We start from the raw sequence: 16235 nt of genomic DNA, 5'->3' as shown, positions 1-16235 counted from the left end.
GAGAGAGTTTGCGTGCACACACGTCTGTCCTATTTGGAGAACTCCAAGACACTCCTCCCCCCCTCTTCCGTGTAGCTGTACTGGCTTCTTCACGAGCCTTCTCCACCTCTTTTTTTCTGGGTCGCTTACGACTGCATAAGCAGAATGGCCACGTAGAGGCTCCTGCCCTTGTTAACCAGGATCATCTTTTAACACTTTGGGGAAAATCACCCCTCTTCTCTCCGACCCCTTTGCACTGGGTCCTGCTCACATGTGCATGACATACCCAACTCCATTCTCAGCTTCTCTTCCCTCCTAGGTGGATGCCAAGGCTGGGGCCACAGTCCTTTGGGTTCTTGTTTTCTCCCACCCCAAATAGACTCCTTCTGGTCCCAATTACCAGTTTTCCTCTTTGCTTTCTCTCCCTTGGGAGATGAAATTGTCAGCAAGACGAGACAAGACGTTATCTGTTTTTAGCTGCCTGAGACTCCGGCTGATGCCCAGATGGTTGAAGTCTTCCTTCACTCCTGGATCTTGCCTCCATGCCAGCTTTGTGTTAGGCCTTTAAAAAGTATTATCCATAGGCTCCGAAAATAGGACTCATGTTGCTCTCTCTACCAGTGCCCTCCCTTCAGGTTGGGATTTGCACTCCAGTGAAAATTTGCTAGATTCCCACTCCCCTTCTCTGATTCCAGTTCTATTACTGTTAAACATATTTTATGATGTCTTTCCCATTAATATATTCGACTGCTGAGTCCCAGAATCAGAGAACGCCAGGGTTAGAAGAGGGCTTACAGTCATCAGACCCTGGGACCCCATCTCCTCTATCAAAACCCCATCAAGAGGTTTGAGCACCTTCAGTGACTAGAAACTCACCTTCTGCCACCCATTTTTTATGGGTTTTTCTCACCGGGACTTGACAACAGTGGCACAGCCTAGAGGAGGGCAGACAGGGTGTTCACAGTTAGAACAGTCGAGCCACACTTTCCAAAATCAGTCTTTTCAAACCCAAAGATGAATAGAGAAGGTAAGAAAATACTGGAGGGCTTTTTGCATTAAGTTCCCCCATAACAAAATCTGGCCAGACTTCCATTTGGCAACACCTGTGAAATTTGTTTCTCCTTTGTTACATTCTTTTTCACTTTGTCACTCAATCTCTATTTACTGGTATCTCTGAGGTCCTACAGATTTTTCCTAGCTTTCTGTAGCATTAATTTAAATGTAAGAACATGGGCAAAGAATTCAGCAAGGGTGGTACATTGTATAAAAACTCAGGAACAGAGAAAACTGGAATGAATTAACAGAGTTTACTGAATCAAAATGAAAACCTATTTGAAAAGTAAAAAATATAGTAAAATAGATTATAATGCTCAAAGTGCTTCTATGTCTTATACAAAAAGATCTGTAATAAATATATAATAAAAGTAATTTATGGAAAAACTTGGTAGAGGATATGAACAAAAGAGGAAATTTAAATGGCCAATAGACAAATGAGAAGATTCTCTAATTCATATCAAAAAGGTAACCAAAAATAATACGGAGGTTCCTTAAAAAACTAAAAATAGAGCTGCCATATGATCCAGCAATCCCATTATTGGGTATATATCTGGAAAAGACGAAAACTCTAATTCAAAAAGATATATGCAGGGCTTCCCTGGTGGCGCAGTGGTTGAGAGTCCACCTCCTGATGCGGGGGACACGGGTTCATGCCCCGGTCCGGGAAGATCCCACATGCCGCGGAGCGGCTGGGCCCGTGAGCCATGGCTGCTGGGCCTGCACGTCTGGAGCCTGTGCTCTGCAACAGGAGAAGCCACAACAGTGAGAGGCTCGCGTACCGCAAGAAGAGAAAAAAAAAAGATATATGCACCCCAATGTTCATAGCAGCACTATTTACAATAGCCAAGACATGGAAGCAACCCAAGTGGCCATCAATGGATGTTTGGCTTAAGAATGTGTGAGATATATACATCATATTATATTACTATCATATTATATCATATATCATATTACTCAACCATAAAAAAATAAAATATTGCCATTTGTAGCAACATGGATGGACCTAGAGATTATCATACTAAGTGAAGTCAGAGAAAGACAAATATTTTATGATGTCACTTATATGTTAAATCTAAAAAATAATACGAATAAATCTATATACAAAACAGAAACAGGCTCACAGACATAGAAAACAAACTTATGGTTACCAAGGAGGGAGGGGGAGGAGGGATAAATTAGGAGTTTGGGATTAACAGATACAAACTACTACACATAAAACAGACAAGTAACAAAGACTATATAGCACAGGGAACTATATTCAATATCTTGTAATAACCTATAATGGAAAACAGTCTGAAAGAATATATATATGAATCACTTTGCTGTACACCTGAAACTAACACAATATTGTAAATCAACTATATTTCAATTTTTAAAAAGATGATCAGTGAAATGTATATTCAACAAAATACCGCTTTTCACTCATAAGTCCAGCAGATCTTCTTTTTGAAAATGATAACATCCAATAATGTCACGGTCACGGAGAAACAGAATTGCAAATAGAAATCTGTGCCATCCTTTTGGGTGCTAATTCTGCAGTATTTATGAAAATCAAAATGGAGATGAATTCTGGTCCTGACACACCCACTTATAAGAATGTACTCAACAGAAAGATATGTAAAGATTTTTTACATATGTAAAGATATGTAAAAAATGTTTAATGAGGCATTGTAATAGCAAAATGATAATAACAGTACCTGAAACAAGCAAATTCATAACAGAGAGGTAGAAAAATTATGTTGCATTCACACACTGGAATGCTAAGCAGAAGTTAAAAGGATCAAGAGGATCAATATTCCACGATCTGGAAAGAAGGATGTCTATATACACTAAAAAGAAAACAAAACGAGACAGAAACAGTTGCAGACCAAACGCGTTTGCAGAGACATGACTGTTACCGACATAAATACATCTGCGTCACCTGAAAGTCAGGAAGGACGAGTCCAGACTGCTGCCTGAGATCCCTTTGGACCATGAGACAGGATGGCCCAGATGAAGGCAGGGAGCTCTCCTATCTAACTTCACAGAATCATGCCCACTACCCCAGAATAGCAGGGGATTGTAGGACATTTTGATTTTTGGTGTTTTTCTCTATTTTTCAAATAGAAGGGTGGTCGGGAGTATTAAAGAAAATAATGGAGGTAAAAATGCCTAGCCCAGTGCCTGGCACACGATCAGCACTAGGATGTTAGCTCTCAGTCCTTCACTCTACTATGAATGAGTGTGGAACTCTTTCCTGGCAGGTAGTCTTGAAAAGGGAGGGAGAATGAGAAGCCTGTGTGTCTCAGGGAGGGAGCATCCCACCCAGGGAAAGGGCAAAGGAAGGACTGAAGTCCAGCTTTGCTGATGTCATAGGTTTGGCTCACGGATGTCATTTGTACTAATTTGCTTTGTCACCTTTTTGGGTGACCTTGCCTCTCTTGTCCTCTCATTCTGGAGGGTAACAGTTATCCCTGAGGTAGAGAAAATGATGAGAACCAATGTCTTTGCTAAGGAGAATTATCAGCAGGGCTGCATTGGTGGGGGCTTCTTGTTTCTGGTTTGTGAGGTCATTCTTATGGACAGAAACAAGAAACCAGAACTTGGCCTCTGCCAGAAAGCTAGAGGCACCAGGCCAGTTCTGAGCTCAGTTTAATTCGACCAGCCACAAATCTTTTTCAATGTCGTCCAACACATTACAGGCACTTGATGAATGTTAAACAATAACAATAACAAATCATTGCCTTCCACCTGCAGAGCCCCCTCTCAGCACCAGAGCTCGGTCCAGCGTTTTTGGAAGGAAATCCTGCTTATCTCTGTGTCCTCCCAGCATGCCACCCAGGGGCAGAGAGCTCCCAGGCTACAGTGATTACGGACCACAGCCTTGACCCACACTAGACAGGGGTCCAGCCCCTGCAGAAGTGGGCAGGCACCCAGGGAGGAAGGAGAAAGAAGTGCAGCAATGGCCCCAAGGGCTGCTACCCACCACCAGAGCCTCTTATTCCTGCTGTCATTCTGCGAACCCCACCACCATCAGCCGGAACACCTTCACCTGCCCAGCTGCCTTTTGGCCCTGGCTTCCCCACCACCCAGGGCAGCCAATTCATTTCATCTCACCTGTCAATTCCAATCCATCACTCATGGTTGCCTGGAGAACCGAATCAAGAAAGACTTTGGAAGAAGCTGCTGGTGGTGATTTTTGGGGAGAGGGGAGCAAGATGGCTTGGGAAGCCAGGATGATACGAAGCAGGACCCTGTGGGGCTCCTGGACACAAAAACCTTTCTGTGTCCCCAATTTCTTTGATTACAGGAAACAGCCTTCATTCAGCCTCCATGACCTTCCCTGAGTTCCAATGGGCAGTTCAAGCAGTTGTTAATTAGGGAAGGGAGGGGATGCAGCCACCAGGGAGAAAGCAACAGTCAAGAGAAACAACAGTGCAGCCTTGGGGCAGGGTCCTGGTTCCCCACCAAGGGATACACACAACAATACCTTTGAGCTGTTTTGAAGACGCTGAAACCCCCTCCAGGTGGGAGAAGTTAACGATTAACGATGGTGTGCTGCCCACAAGCACGTAGACCCCAGACTAGTTAGACCTGAAGGTTGATGATGCTGACTCCTACCTACCTCACTACCAACCCATCAGAAGAATGTCCACAAGCTGATCACGCCCTCTTTGAACCAAAACTATAACACTTCTCACTACTCCCTCCAGGTGGGGACAGTTTTGAGGGCATTAGCCCACTGTGGCGCCCCCTTTGCCTGGCAAAGCAATAAAGCTATTTTTTCTACTTCACCCAAAACTCTGAGATTTAATTCAGTGTTGGGGTACAGAGGCCAGATTCGGCTTCAAGGATGGCAGAAGACCCTCTTCCCATGCCCTTTTGCATCTTGTTGAGGTTTGGGTTATATGCCTGTATTATCTATCAAAGAAGCTAAAATTCAAACACTTTAAAGGAAGGATGGAAAAGTTACCTTTAAGAGAGATGGGACAGAGAACTGTGTTCTGTTACGAAGTCAGCCATTGTCGGGGGAGGGGCATGAGTGCAGAGATTCACTGAATTTTATGTTCTTGGTAATGGTTAACCTGAAAAAAAAACATGTGTTTTATCTTAGATCCCACCCCCTCCATGAGCAGACTTTCAAACCAAGCAAAACTGTCACCTACCACTGTGGATGAGTAATGAAAGCACCCACCTGTGCCCTGTGTTTCTGTTTCTCCCTCCTTGCTCAGGGGAATAAATGATAGCAGAAATAATCCAAGCAGGGAGATTAAAAAATAAAAGGTTCAGAAGAGGCAGGAAGCAAGGGAAACCAATGTTCAGAGTTTAGGATATGTCACAAAGGAGCAAAACAAAAACAAAAAAAAGCCCAGTGCCTTAAGGCATTGGCCGCATGTAGTGAATTCACTTCTTGCCTCTGCACCTGGAATGGTCCTAGTTATGAACCATCCTGGGCAGAGTTGAGAAAACTGTCACTCAGATCATTTTCTGTGTTCTGTGCTTCCCGTGAGGAACCCCAGGGGAGAGGGGCTGCATGAGAACATCCAAATAAGCAAATGGGGTTCATCCACACAGGACAAACCCAGACCTTCCCAAGAAGCCATGGGGCCACAGGACAGAAGCCAAGATAACAGTTATGGAACTGTCACCACGCTAATGAATACAATCATTCACCATTTTAGGTTTCCTCTGGCCTCCTTTAGACTAGAAGCTCCATGAGGAAATGGCCTTGCTCCCTGCGAATTCCCCCAGCACCCAGCCCAGCACAGGGAACATAGGAAGAGCTAAGTAAATACTCATCAGTGAAGATGAACAGTGGTCTGGCATCGGCAGATCTGAGGAACACAAGAATGGTTGGTGTTGCTCAGCTGAGGAACCCAGAGAAGTCCATTTCATAGATGCGAGAAGAAGGCCAGATGTACAGCAGTCTCTGCCCCACCAACCAGCCAATGAGCACCTTGTAGATGGTGACACATCTCAGTCACAGTTGCATCCCCTAAACCCACCCAGGACCTGGCATCTGCCTGTGTCAGCGGGACCTGTAGGACGTGGGGATCGGGGAAGGAATCTGGGGAGAGGGATGCGGATGGAGGTGACTGATGGAACCTTGGGCAGCATGGCCAAGGCCAGGGAAGAGCCCTCAGAAGAGTCCAAGGGGTCAGAGGAATTTCCGGCCCCTGTGGCCCTTGCCACAAGCCCCACATATCTCCCTTTCTGCAGACCTTAAGCTTCGGGCTCTGTAGAAAATGAGCTTTGGGCTGGTTGTGGGTGAGAGAGGCCCCAGGCTCAGGGGCTTCTACCCAAGATGCCAACGCCTCCCAGTCAGCTAGACGGCCAGCACGGGAAACCCGAGGAGTCTGCGAGTTTGGTTGAAGGGAAGGGTGTCAGGGAAGGTGAGGCCCCAGAAGGACCCCCATGTGAGGCAGCAGGACACGGCGAGGGGCGGCGGGGGAGGGAGGGGAGATAGCCTGAGAAGTTTGCTGAGATCAGAGTCAGGCAAGTTCAAAACTCACCCGGACTTGACTGCTGAAAGTCATGCCTTGGCTGTGTGATGAGGATGGACAACCTGGGGACACGGCCAGGTGTTCTGACTCGGTGAGACCAAGAGTCGGAGGCAGATAGAGGACGTAGCGGGAAGGCCTGGCTGGACCCTGCCAACGAGCCAGCCCCACGGGAGAAACCTCTCTTCAAGGATCACGGCAGCCTGGACATACAAGCTGGACTCACTGACACTGACCAGGCCCAGTGAGGGAGGTTGCAGGACAGTTTTTCTCCCTGTTTTACAGATTTGAAAACTCAGGCCCCGAAGGGTGAGACAATCTGCTGGAGGCCGCCTGGCCAACAAAGAGTAACCAGGAACTCAGGCCTGTGGTCCCTGGTACTGGTCCTCCTGCAGGGTCTCCCTGTCCTCTGGGCCTCACTCTCCATACCCCCTCCCCACCTCTCTCCAGCAGACACTTCCAGGGTGCCCCCCTCGTGCCTGGCACCCCCTACCCAGTGGATGGGTCAACTACTGCCCATCAGCCACCGCGGGCCTGGGCTTAGAGTAGCAGGAAGTCTCAGTGGACCTCAGCTCACAGCCCGTTGGAGCCGCCCTGATGGGAGCTGTCCCACCCTCCGCCCAGAGCTTGGGGTCCCTCATTCTCAACCCAGGGAACTCGGGACATGGCTCCTCCCCACACACCTTCAACACCTGGGGCAGGTGTGGCCCCAGGAAACCCTAGCTCAGATGTGCACACAGTGCCCTATCAGGGGCGCCTTTGCCCCCATGGGCACCAGCATGGACCTGTGTCCTGATTACCAGGCCCTGAAAGGCCACATGGGGCTCCCCGACCTGGGGCTCTCCCAGAAATGGGAGCTCAGACCAGCTCTCAAGGGCATCCCCTGACACCCTATAATCCTGTTGGCAGGAGAAGGGTCCTTCTGTGTTTCTGAAGGTCACACTCTCCTTAAGGGACTGCAGTTTCTGACACAGAAGCAATGCCTCATTGGGTGGCCAGGCTCCCAGCCAGGCCACCCAGTCACAGGCCGGGGCCACAGCCCGTGTCCCTCACCCTCACTCCTTGCCCAGTTGGCCAGAGGGATGGCAGCATCTCTGAGCTCACTCTTTCACCACCTACCCCTCCCTGGTGGCCACGATGACATGTCACCTCAGCACTCCCAGCTCCCAGGAGACACTGTCCAGTTCATCTCTGGTCCCCACCTTAGCCGGTCCATAAGAACATGAGGATGCCTGTTAAAGAGGATCCTGGGAGACTTGAGACAACAAAGAGAAGGGAAGACTGGTAAAGCTATGTATTTGTTGAGTTCTTTCTACGTACACGATGAAAAGCCCTTTATCCTCGTTCATTTGTCCTGACAACAATTTATTGATGTGGGGACTGCTCTTATCCACGTATTGGGATGAGAGAACCAAGGGAAAGACACACAGATAGGAAGAGCCTGGGCCGGGATTCACAGCCAGGCAGCCTAGCCCCAGCTCACATGCTCAGCCACACGGCATGGCCCTGCTTTTCTGCCAAACAAAGGACAGATTCCCAGGGGTCTGTCTTTTTCTAAAAATAAGCATGACTCTGATTCATTTTAATTTGCCTGGCACACAGTAGGTGTTCTTTGAATATCTACAAAAGATTAGTAAATGAATGACATAAACATGGACACAAAAGCAAACACTGGAGGAGGAAAGAAGCTAAATATATGCAGCCTCTGTTCTGAAGCTTTAGCAGCAACGCCTCCCCCATTTTGTGCTGTGTGTGTGTGTTATATACGTGTGTGCGTCTCATACACAAACACATTCACACACACAAGCCTATGATCTCAAATATGAGAAAATGAATATTAATCACTTCTACAAAAAATGTTAGAGACTCCTCCATCCTTCAAGTTGGGCTTGAAAAATGTTCTCACGGTGAAATTCAACATTGCTTCTGATAATCTTGCTAAGAGGACCAGAGCTCATGGCACTAAACCTCTGCTGTCTTTATACAGTGGCATCCAGGGCTTGGCAGAACTGCAGGAGGTAAAAGCCCAGGGCTTCTTCGCCGGCCTCCGTGGGACCTGTCGGGCTCCGGCCCTCTCTATCTACCTGTGGGAGCCCAGTGAGGCCCATAGCATCCGGGGACTGTGGCTCACACCTGCACTGTGATGCTCACATTAGGCCCCTTCAGGTAGAGGGTCCTTTATGCTCCCATCGTGGGGTGTGTGTGTGTGTGTGTGTGTGTGTGTGTGTGTGTATACAGTGCCTGTGTGTCCCAGGGAGTCCAAATTAGTCCCACATTTAAATATTCTCTCACTATTCCCTTAAATACAGCCATGCATATCAGAAACATATGTCCAAATTTGGGGTTCAGAAATGGATTGTTGTCCCATTGGACTCTGCATTATCCTCCCCCCTCACTTTATACACACTTAAACCTTTAATAAATAATGAGTTTTAAAATGGGGAAAAGCAATCTATAAAAGCAGAGTCCCAGGAAAGAAAGTTCAGACAGAGGGGGAGGTGGCAGCTCTGGAATTCTCCAGGACAGAGGTCGCTCAGCATCCTCTGATGGTCGAGGGCCATCGGGTGGGTCTGACTTGGCCATTCAGAGCTCCTTCCAAGGGCCTCTTCCACTGCTTCGGAATCGAGCACCCCATCTCCTCGCTCCCTTCCAACACTGATGTTCTGGAAACAGAGATCTTTCTGCTCCCTTTTTAAGAGGTTTATAAACGTGAAGTCCATGTCACTCTGAACAAACTCCTAGTTGCTCCACTTTGCCCCCTTTGACTCGAGCCCAGCTTCCTGTCCTGACACTGAAAGGCGAGTAAGAAGCTTAGGTCAATCCGCCACCCTGTGGCCACTGGGAGAACTGCACCTTCCACACGGGTCAGAAGCCGGCTCCAGAACAATGAAGTCGCAAAGCCGAAAACAATTTTTTAATCTATCATAGAGATGAGCACCTCCTAAAAGGCTCCACGGTAGTTATTAATTGAACTAGAAATTGCCTATTTTCGTACAATTACCCATAAATGTTCCTGCGTTAAAAGGGACAGATTCGTCTATTTCTGAGTGCTTTGTTCTACAGAACAGTGTGGTTAGAAGCCACCTCCAGGGTTTTGTCCAGTTAATCCTCCTGCCTCAAGGAAGGATGCCCTTCAACCTTTCCAGGAAGAAGACATCACTGACATTTTCTGAAGAGTATCTGGAGGAAATGTCACAATCTCCTGCTAACACACACACATGTGAAGGTCAGGGAGTCAGAGGTTTTCTCTGAAGTCAAACCCAAACATGAGCAATCCCTTTCGAATCAGATTATGTGAGTTCAAGTCGGAATGTCAGCACTTACTTGCTCTGAGCCTTGTTCTTCTCATCTGTGAAGTGGGAGGGGTAAAAGTCACGCCTGATGGTTGTATCAAATGACATGTGTGCAAAAGTATGCAGTAAGGCACAAAGTGCAGTGGAAACTAGGCTCCTGGTCATTCTCATCAAATGTTTCAAGGTGGCAGAAGTAATTCATACAGGGGTAGGTGGCTCAAAATTAGGTCCTCAAACACAGAGCCAGGAGAAACAAAGAATGGGGGAGACATTCATCACGTCCTCCTGCTTACAGAGCATGCTGAGAGGGAGCCCACCTATGAACCAGTGACCTGTTAATTAGAATTCTAAGTCAAGAGTGATCACGCTCACCCATAAAATGCCAATGCAGAAGCAACACTGGCAGGGGGCAGGGAGACCCAGGGGCTCTGTGACAGAGAGCTTGCCCTGATCAGGGAAAACATCTATTCTGGATTTTCCTGAGTTCTGGTTTCAAATATTCCAGTCTATTGCTCCCATAAGGACATCTGTGTTTGCAGGGGTCTGGCAATTGGGGTTCAGGAAATACAGTCCCCAAAGCCATGGGATCTGTCATAAGTCATCCCTACAGTGCCCCTTTGAAACAAAGAAAGACGATCGAAAATGCGAAACCCTCACTGGGGTTTCTGGGATCCCAGTCCTTAAGTGCAGGGCTCTCACAGTCCCCGCCCTCCCCAGGGAGTTGGAAGGTGACCTCTTGAGGGAGCCCTGAACCCCAGGCTGGACCCAGAATCCTCCCAAGTCTGTAGCTGGCCCCAGCTGTCTCCTTGGACCAGGATGGGAAAAGACCCCTACTTGGAGCACTTGCACAGCTGGTAGCTGGGCGCCCTCTAGTGGAAGATGAGGGAAAGACAGATGCAAAATGAAACCTAACCCCGGCAAGCCAAGTGAGTTTTTCTCCCAGATTTTCTTTCCTCTGCTACATAATTGCCAGTACAAATCCGCTTCCACGTTGACTGGAGAGTAGACCCTGGTGCCTCTTACGATCCAGCCCAGGGAACGACCTTCGATTCATAACAAATCACAGAAACCTTGGAAATTTTTCTGAACAGCAGCTCTCTCCACCTCCAAGAAAAACAATGAAGTTGGGTTTTGGGAAGCCTGGCTCCTGTGATGTGTTTCTCACATGGTTCTCCTGGTTCAGGGAACTTTCAAGTCTGGGCATCAAATCCAGACACAGCTGTTTCAAATAGGAGGTCTGAAAACCGAGACAAATAGTGGCTGTTCTTTTTAAAACGGATCATTTCATTTGCAAAGCGTTTTGGTCTTTTTATTAGTCCTTTTAAAGCATAAAATCCACTCTGCAGCACACACCCATTCCTGTGAACTAGATTCCAGTAATGCTTCAAGCAGACACACTCTTCCTATTTTGTGGGCATGCACGGAGGTGGGCCTACATTTTCATGTAAGTTTAAAAATTGTCATCAAAATGGAATTATTTAAGCAGTATATAAGGGCTATTAATCTTTGTTTATGATATATTTTTGCAGTTAATTTTTGCATGGTTTTTGATACCGATACAACCTAAAGGTAATAACAGTATTTGAATATGGATATTTAATAGGAATATTGGGTCAAATTATAAGACCAAAGACCACTAGGATTTAATCATTAGACATCTTGTACTTGGTTCCTCTGAGCATTGAGCACCTTGCCAAACACATTGCATACACAATCTCGTTTAATCTTCCCAACACCCCCATGAAGCAGGTATTATTATCTCCATTTTATTGTTAAGGACACTAAACAGAGCCAGTAAATGATCATTCAGGGATTCACACCACACCCATCTTGTGGAAAAGCCTAGGATCTCCCCACTCTGCTTTACTGCCTCCTGTGTAAATGCCATCAATGCTGGCAAGGACAGCCTACTTCCAAAGTACCCTAAACCAGAGGATGCTGACTGAAGAAAAAATATTTTTTAAGACAAATAGAATTTCAAATCAGAAAAGTCAAATTAAAGTAAATGCTTAATCTGACCACAATGGCATGAAACTAGAAATCAACCACAGAAAAAGAAATGAGAAAAATATGATTACATGACACTAAACAACATGCTACTAAAAAGCTAGTGGGTCAACAATGAAATCAAAGAGGAAATTAAAAAATACCTTGAGACAGGGCTTCCCTGGTGGTGCAGTGGTTGAGAGTCCACCTGCCGATGCAGGGGATGCCGGTTCGTGCCCCGGTCCGGGAAGATCCCACATAACACGGAGGGGCTGGGCCCGTGAGCCATGGCCGCTGAGCCTGCGCGTCTGGAACCTGTGCTCCGCAACGGGAGAGGCCACAACAGTGAGAGGCCTGCATTACCACAAAAAAAAAAAAAAAAAAATACCTTGAGACAAATGACAATGAAAACACAATCATACAAAATCTATGGGACACAGCAAAACAGTTCTTAGAGGGAAGTTCATAGCAACGCAGGCTTTCCTCAAAGAACAAGAAAAATCTCAAATAAACAACCTGACCTACCACCTAAAAGAATTAGAAAAAGGAGAACAAACAAAACCTAAAGTCAGCAGAAGGAAGGAAATAATAAAGATCAGAGAGAAAATAAATAAAATAGAGATTAAAAAAAACAATAGAAACAATCAATAAAACCAAGAGATGGTTCTTTGAAAGGATAAACAAAATTGAGAAACCTTGGGCCAAGCTTACCAAGAAGAAAAGAGAGAGGACCCAAATAAACAAAATAAGAAATGAAAAAGGAGAAATAACAACCGATGTTGCAGTAATATAAAGTAAATGCTTAAAAGGAAAAGACTGTAGTAGTAACATTCAGCAGAAAGTTTTCATACAAAGATGTCTTTAGAAATGTCCTAAATAGTGTCTCCAATCCAAATTACACAAATAGACTTGGAACTCTGAAGACCAAAATCAAACTGTACACAAAACAGTGGTGAATATTTCCAGGAGGACACAACATCCAAATTTATCAAAAGCACAGCTTTTGAGTAACAGATTTGAAAACACATTTAGAGATGCTCTTTGCAAAAAGAAGACTTCGGCTTTTCTTTGGAACATTTTCTAAAACATAAATAATGTAAAAAATAACTTAAAATGATTAATTAATCTTAAACTTCACCTTTCCTAAAATTAAATGCCTCCAGTCTAAAGGCTTGGCTGCTTGATCTAGGAGGAATTTCATTAGCATTTATAAACTGTTAGGGTAAATATCTCTTCAAGAGACACATATGATTATTTTAATTCAAGAAGCCAATTCAGCGTTTATAAAAGGTAACTAAATCTGTCAGCATGCCCATCCATTTTCTTTTTGCATTTGTAAGACTGTGCTTCCTAATTTAATTCTGAAGTGTACAATTCAAGTGTATTTAGATTAATGATAATTATGCACGTATTAATATAGGTTTACTTTACGGCAATAGAATTAAAATAGGGAAATTTTAATCTCAAAATTTCAAGAGCAGTGAAAATGAGGAAGTTTCCTTAGACCTGATTGTTTCTTCCTTACCTTGGTGCCTCCCTAGGCCAAATGGCCCAGATAAGCAGAGACTGGTTACTCCTGGGTCCCCAGCCAGTGCAGGGTTTGACACATGGTTGGTGCTCACTGACTGTTTCTTTAATTGACCTGTGCTAACAACTTCTGGGTTGCAGTTTTGATCCCTAGCAAAGTCTCTAAATGTCACCAAGGACAAACGTACCTGCCATTCTTTAGAAGAACTCCAAGCTCACTGCAACCAGGGCTTTTTATTCTTGGGTCAAACCAGTCACCGCACTGAAGGGTTGGCGGGGCTTTCAGAACCAATCTGTTAGGTGCCCATCAGGTAGACAGGCTCAGAGAGGCGGAGCACAGGCTCCAGACGCGCAGGCTCAGCGGCCACGGCTCACGGGCCCAAGCCGCTCCGCGGCATGTGGGATCTTCCCAGACCGGGGCATGAACCCGTGTCCCCTGCATCGGCAGGCGGACTCTCAACCACTGCGCCACCAGGGAAGCCCCGGTGCTCCTTTCTTATGCCTGTGCAGCTGGGGCCTCAGGGCATGCCCACATCCCAGCAAAGCAGCATCTTCAAGATAAATCCCAAGAGCTCTTCTCTTCCACAATGGCTAACCAGCTGCCACATTCTCTGAGTGGGGTAGTCCAGGCAAACACAACAAGCAGTGTGATGGGCCTTGCTTCACGCCGAGGTAGGTGAGTGCAGAGTCTCTTCCGCTCGGCGCCTGGTAAATGGAAAAGGGGGCAGATTACAAAAGGGAATTTGAGGGAACAGAAGTGAAAATCAAAAGGTGCAATCAAATGCAGGTGACAGAGAGTTGTCGGAGCTGCCCCTAATCCACTATGGTCTTGTGTTGGATTGGGTCTCCTGTTTGGATGATCAGCCCCACAAAGACAAGAACCATCCTGGAAGTAGACGTGCAGCATTTCTTTACGCAAAGGCACTCCACATATTCTGTCCCAGGAAGAATAAAAGACATGGCAAGCTTCCTCAAAGAGCAAATGAGGGGAAGATTATCTTTCTACAGGGGGCCACGTTATCCGTGTTTATCGCTGTTTTGACAAAGAGGTTGAATCAAAAGCAAACGTTTCTAGAAGCAACCAGCTAACTGGCCAAAGCCCTGGTTTCTTAATTAATTCATCAGCTCAGCCCAAAGACGTGTCTGTTTCAAATATGTGCGTTCTGCTTTAGAAGGGGGAGATTTCCAATGGAAATGATTAATTGGAGGCTAAACTGAGATACACTTGGGGCTGGGCTGCCAGTGTAAATGCTAACCAGGGCCCGCAGAAGGTCAGAAGCTTTCTAAATTCGAACCAGGTTCCTGTCAGGCATAGTAGATCCAGAAATATTTTCTTACCCAGAAAACCTCCTTAGTGTGGATTGCCAAAGTGATTCAAGCCAGCCTCTGCTCTATCAGTGAAATTAAAAAGTTAGGTAGAGCTAATTAAGAGTGTAAACTATCACTTAACTTACCTTTCAAGCATTCTCAATTACCTTAGAAGCAGCAATTGACAATCACTCACTACATGAGATATGAATCAACTTTATCTGATTTATTAAAGCAGGTCCCCCAGAGCCCTGGCCAGACCATACTTTGATAGCCTAGTTTAAGTGACTGAACCATTTGTACCTGAAAGCAAAAGAATTGACTTTCTTTAAATATTGCCTTCTGCACAGTCTATTTTTTCGTTCCATTTTACAGCACTTCTACCTTCCAGGAAACAAGTACCTGGACTATGTGTAGTAGCAGATGTCTGACTTCTTTTCCTTGTTCTCGTGGGCAGGCCCGCCTTCCCTGGGACCGAGTTCCTTGCTCTGTAAAACGAGGGGGCCTCGTCTCCCAAGTTCATGGGTCCCCTTTGTTGCAGCTGCCATCCCCGGGTCAGAATCAGACCCAGCCCCTTTGGCTGGGAGACCCTCAAATGTCAGAAATCTCTAATGTCAACATCCCCAAATGTCAGAAATCTCTTGGGAAAATCCGTTTCTCCAGAGGAGAAGAATATCGGTCCTGACGGCCAGTGTCTGCGGAGCGTGAGGAAAGGAGGGGAAGCAGGTGGCGGTCTGCTTCATAAACATGTTCCTTCTTCCTGAGGTGCTCTCCATCTTCAGTGTAGCACCTCAAACTGAGGTCAATCTCTCTGGGGCACTGCCTCACCCATCACACCTCTGCACACCTGTCTCCTTCGAAGTCCAGAGAAGGGAGATTAGCTGGCTGTGAGAGGCTAGAGAGATGGGGACCTAATTACTCTTTTCAAGACTTTCAGCGCATCCCCCTCTGTTCACCTCCACGCAGAATACAGCCCTCTTTACGCTATAAGGCTTCCCAAATGATTCTCAGTGTGCTCTGCCGCTCACTACTCTTTGGTATCCTCCCAATCCCCACAAAACCATCTAAGTGTCAGCTCTATCCACTCTGCTAAACCCCTTACGGTCAAATCTGTCACATCTCCATCCCCGTCCTCCCCTTGTAGGTCTGTTCCTTTTTCTTTGCTTTGCGATGTCTGCATGGGGGGAGGGAGAGCAGCTCCATGCATGGTTCCATCTTGCTTTGTTTCAGCAGACATCCTCAGCGGAGATCCATTATGTATTTGGTCCTCCCCCTCTCCCCTGCTTTCCCTCCTTGACATTTGCCAAGACCCAGAGTCGCTTCAACATTCGCTGTCTCCCTCCCAGCCTCCCCTCTCACCAGGAGCCACCCCCTTGCAGGTCAGTCCTTTCTTTAGAGAGTGCGTGGAGCTCTGCGGAGAGAAAGCCCTTCCACATTCTGGGCTCCCTTCATCCAAGGATGAGGGCGTCCAACTTCCCCGGCTCTGCTAACAGTTCTTCAGTCCAAATATTATCCTGGCCATCAGGCCATGCTTTTCTTCTCTCCCTCTCTCTTTTCTTCCTTCCTCCCTCCCTCCGTCCCTTCCTTTGCTTTAAATGTGACATGT

This window comes from Phocoena sinus, chromosome 2, assembly GCF_008692025.1.
Source record: "Phocoena sinus isolate mPhoSin1 chromosome 2, mPhoSin1.pri, whole genome shotgun sequence".
Taxonomy (NCBI): Eukaryota; Metazoa; Chordata; class Mammalia; order Artiodactyla; family Phocoenidae; genus Phocoena; species Phocoena sinus.
This window is presented reverse-complemented; position numbering follows the sequence as displayed.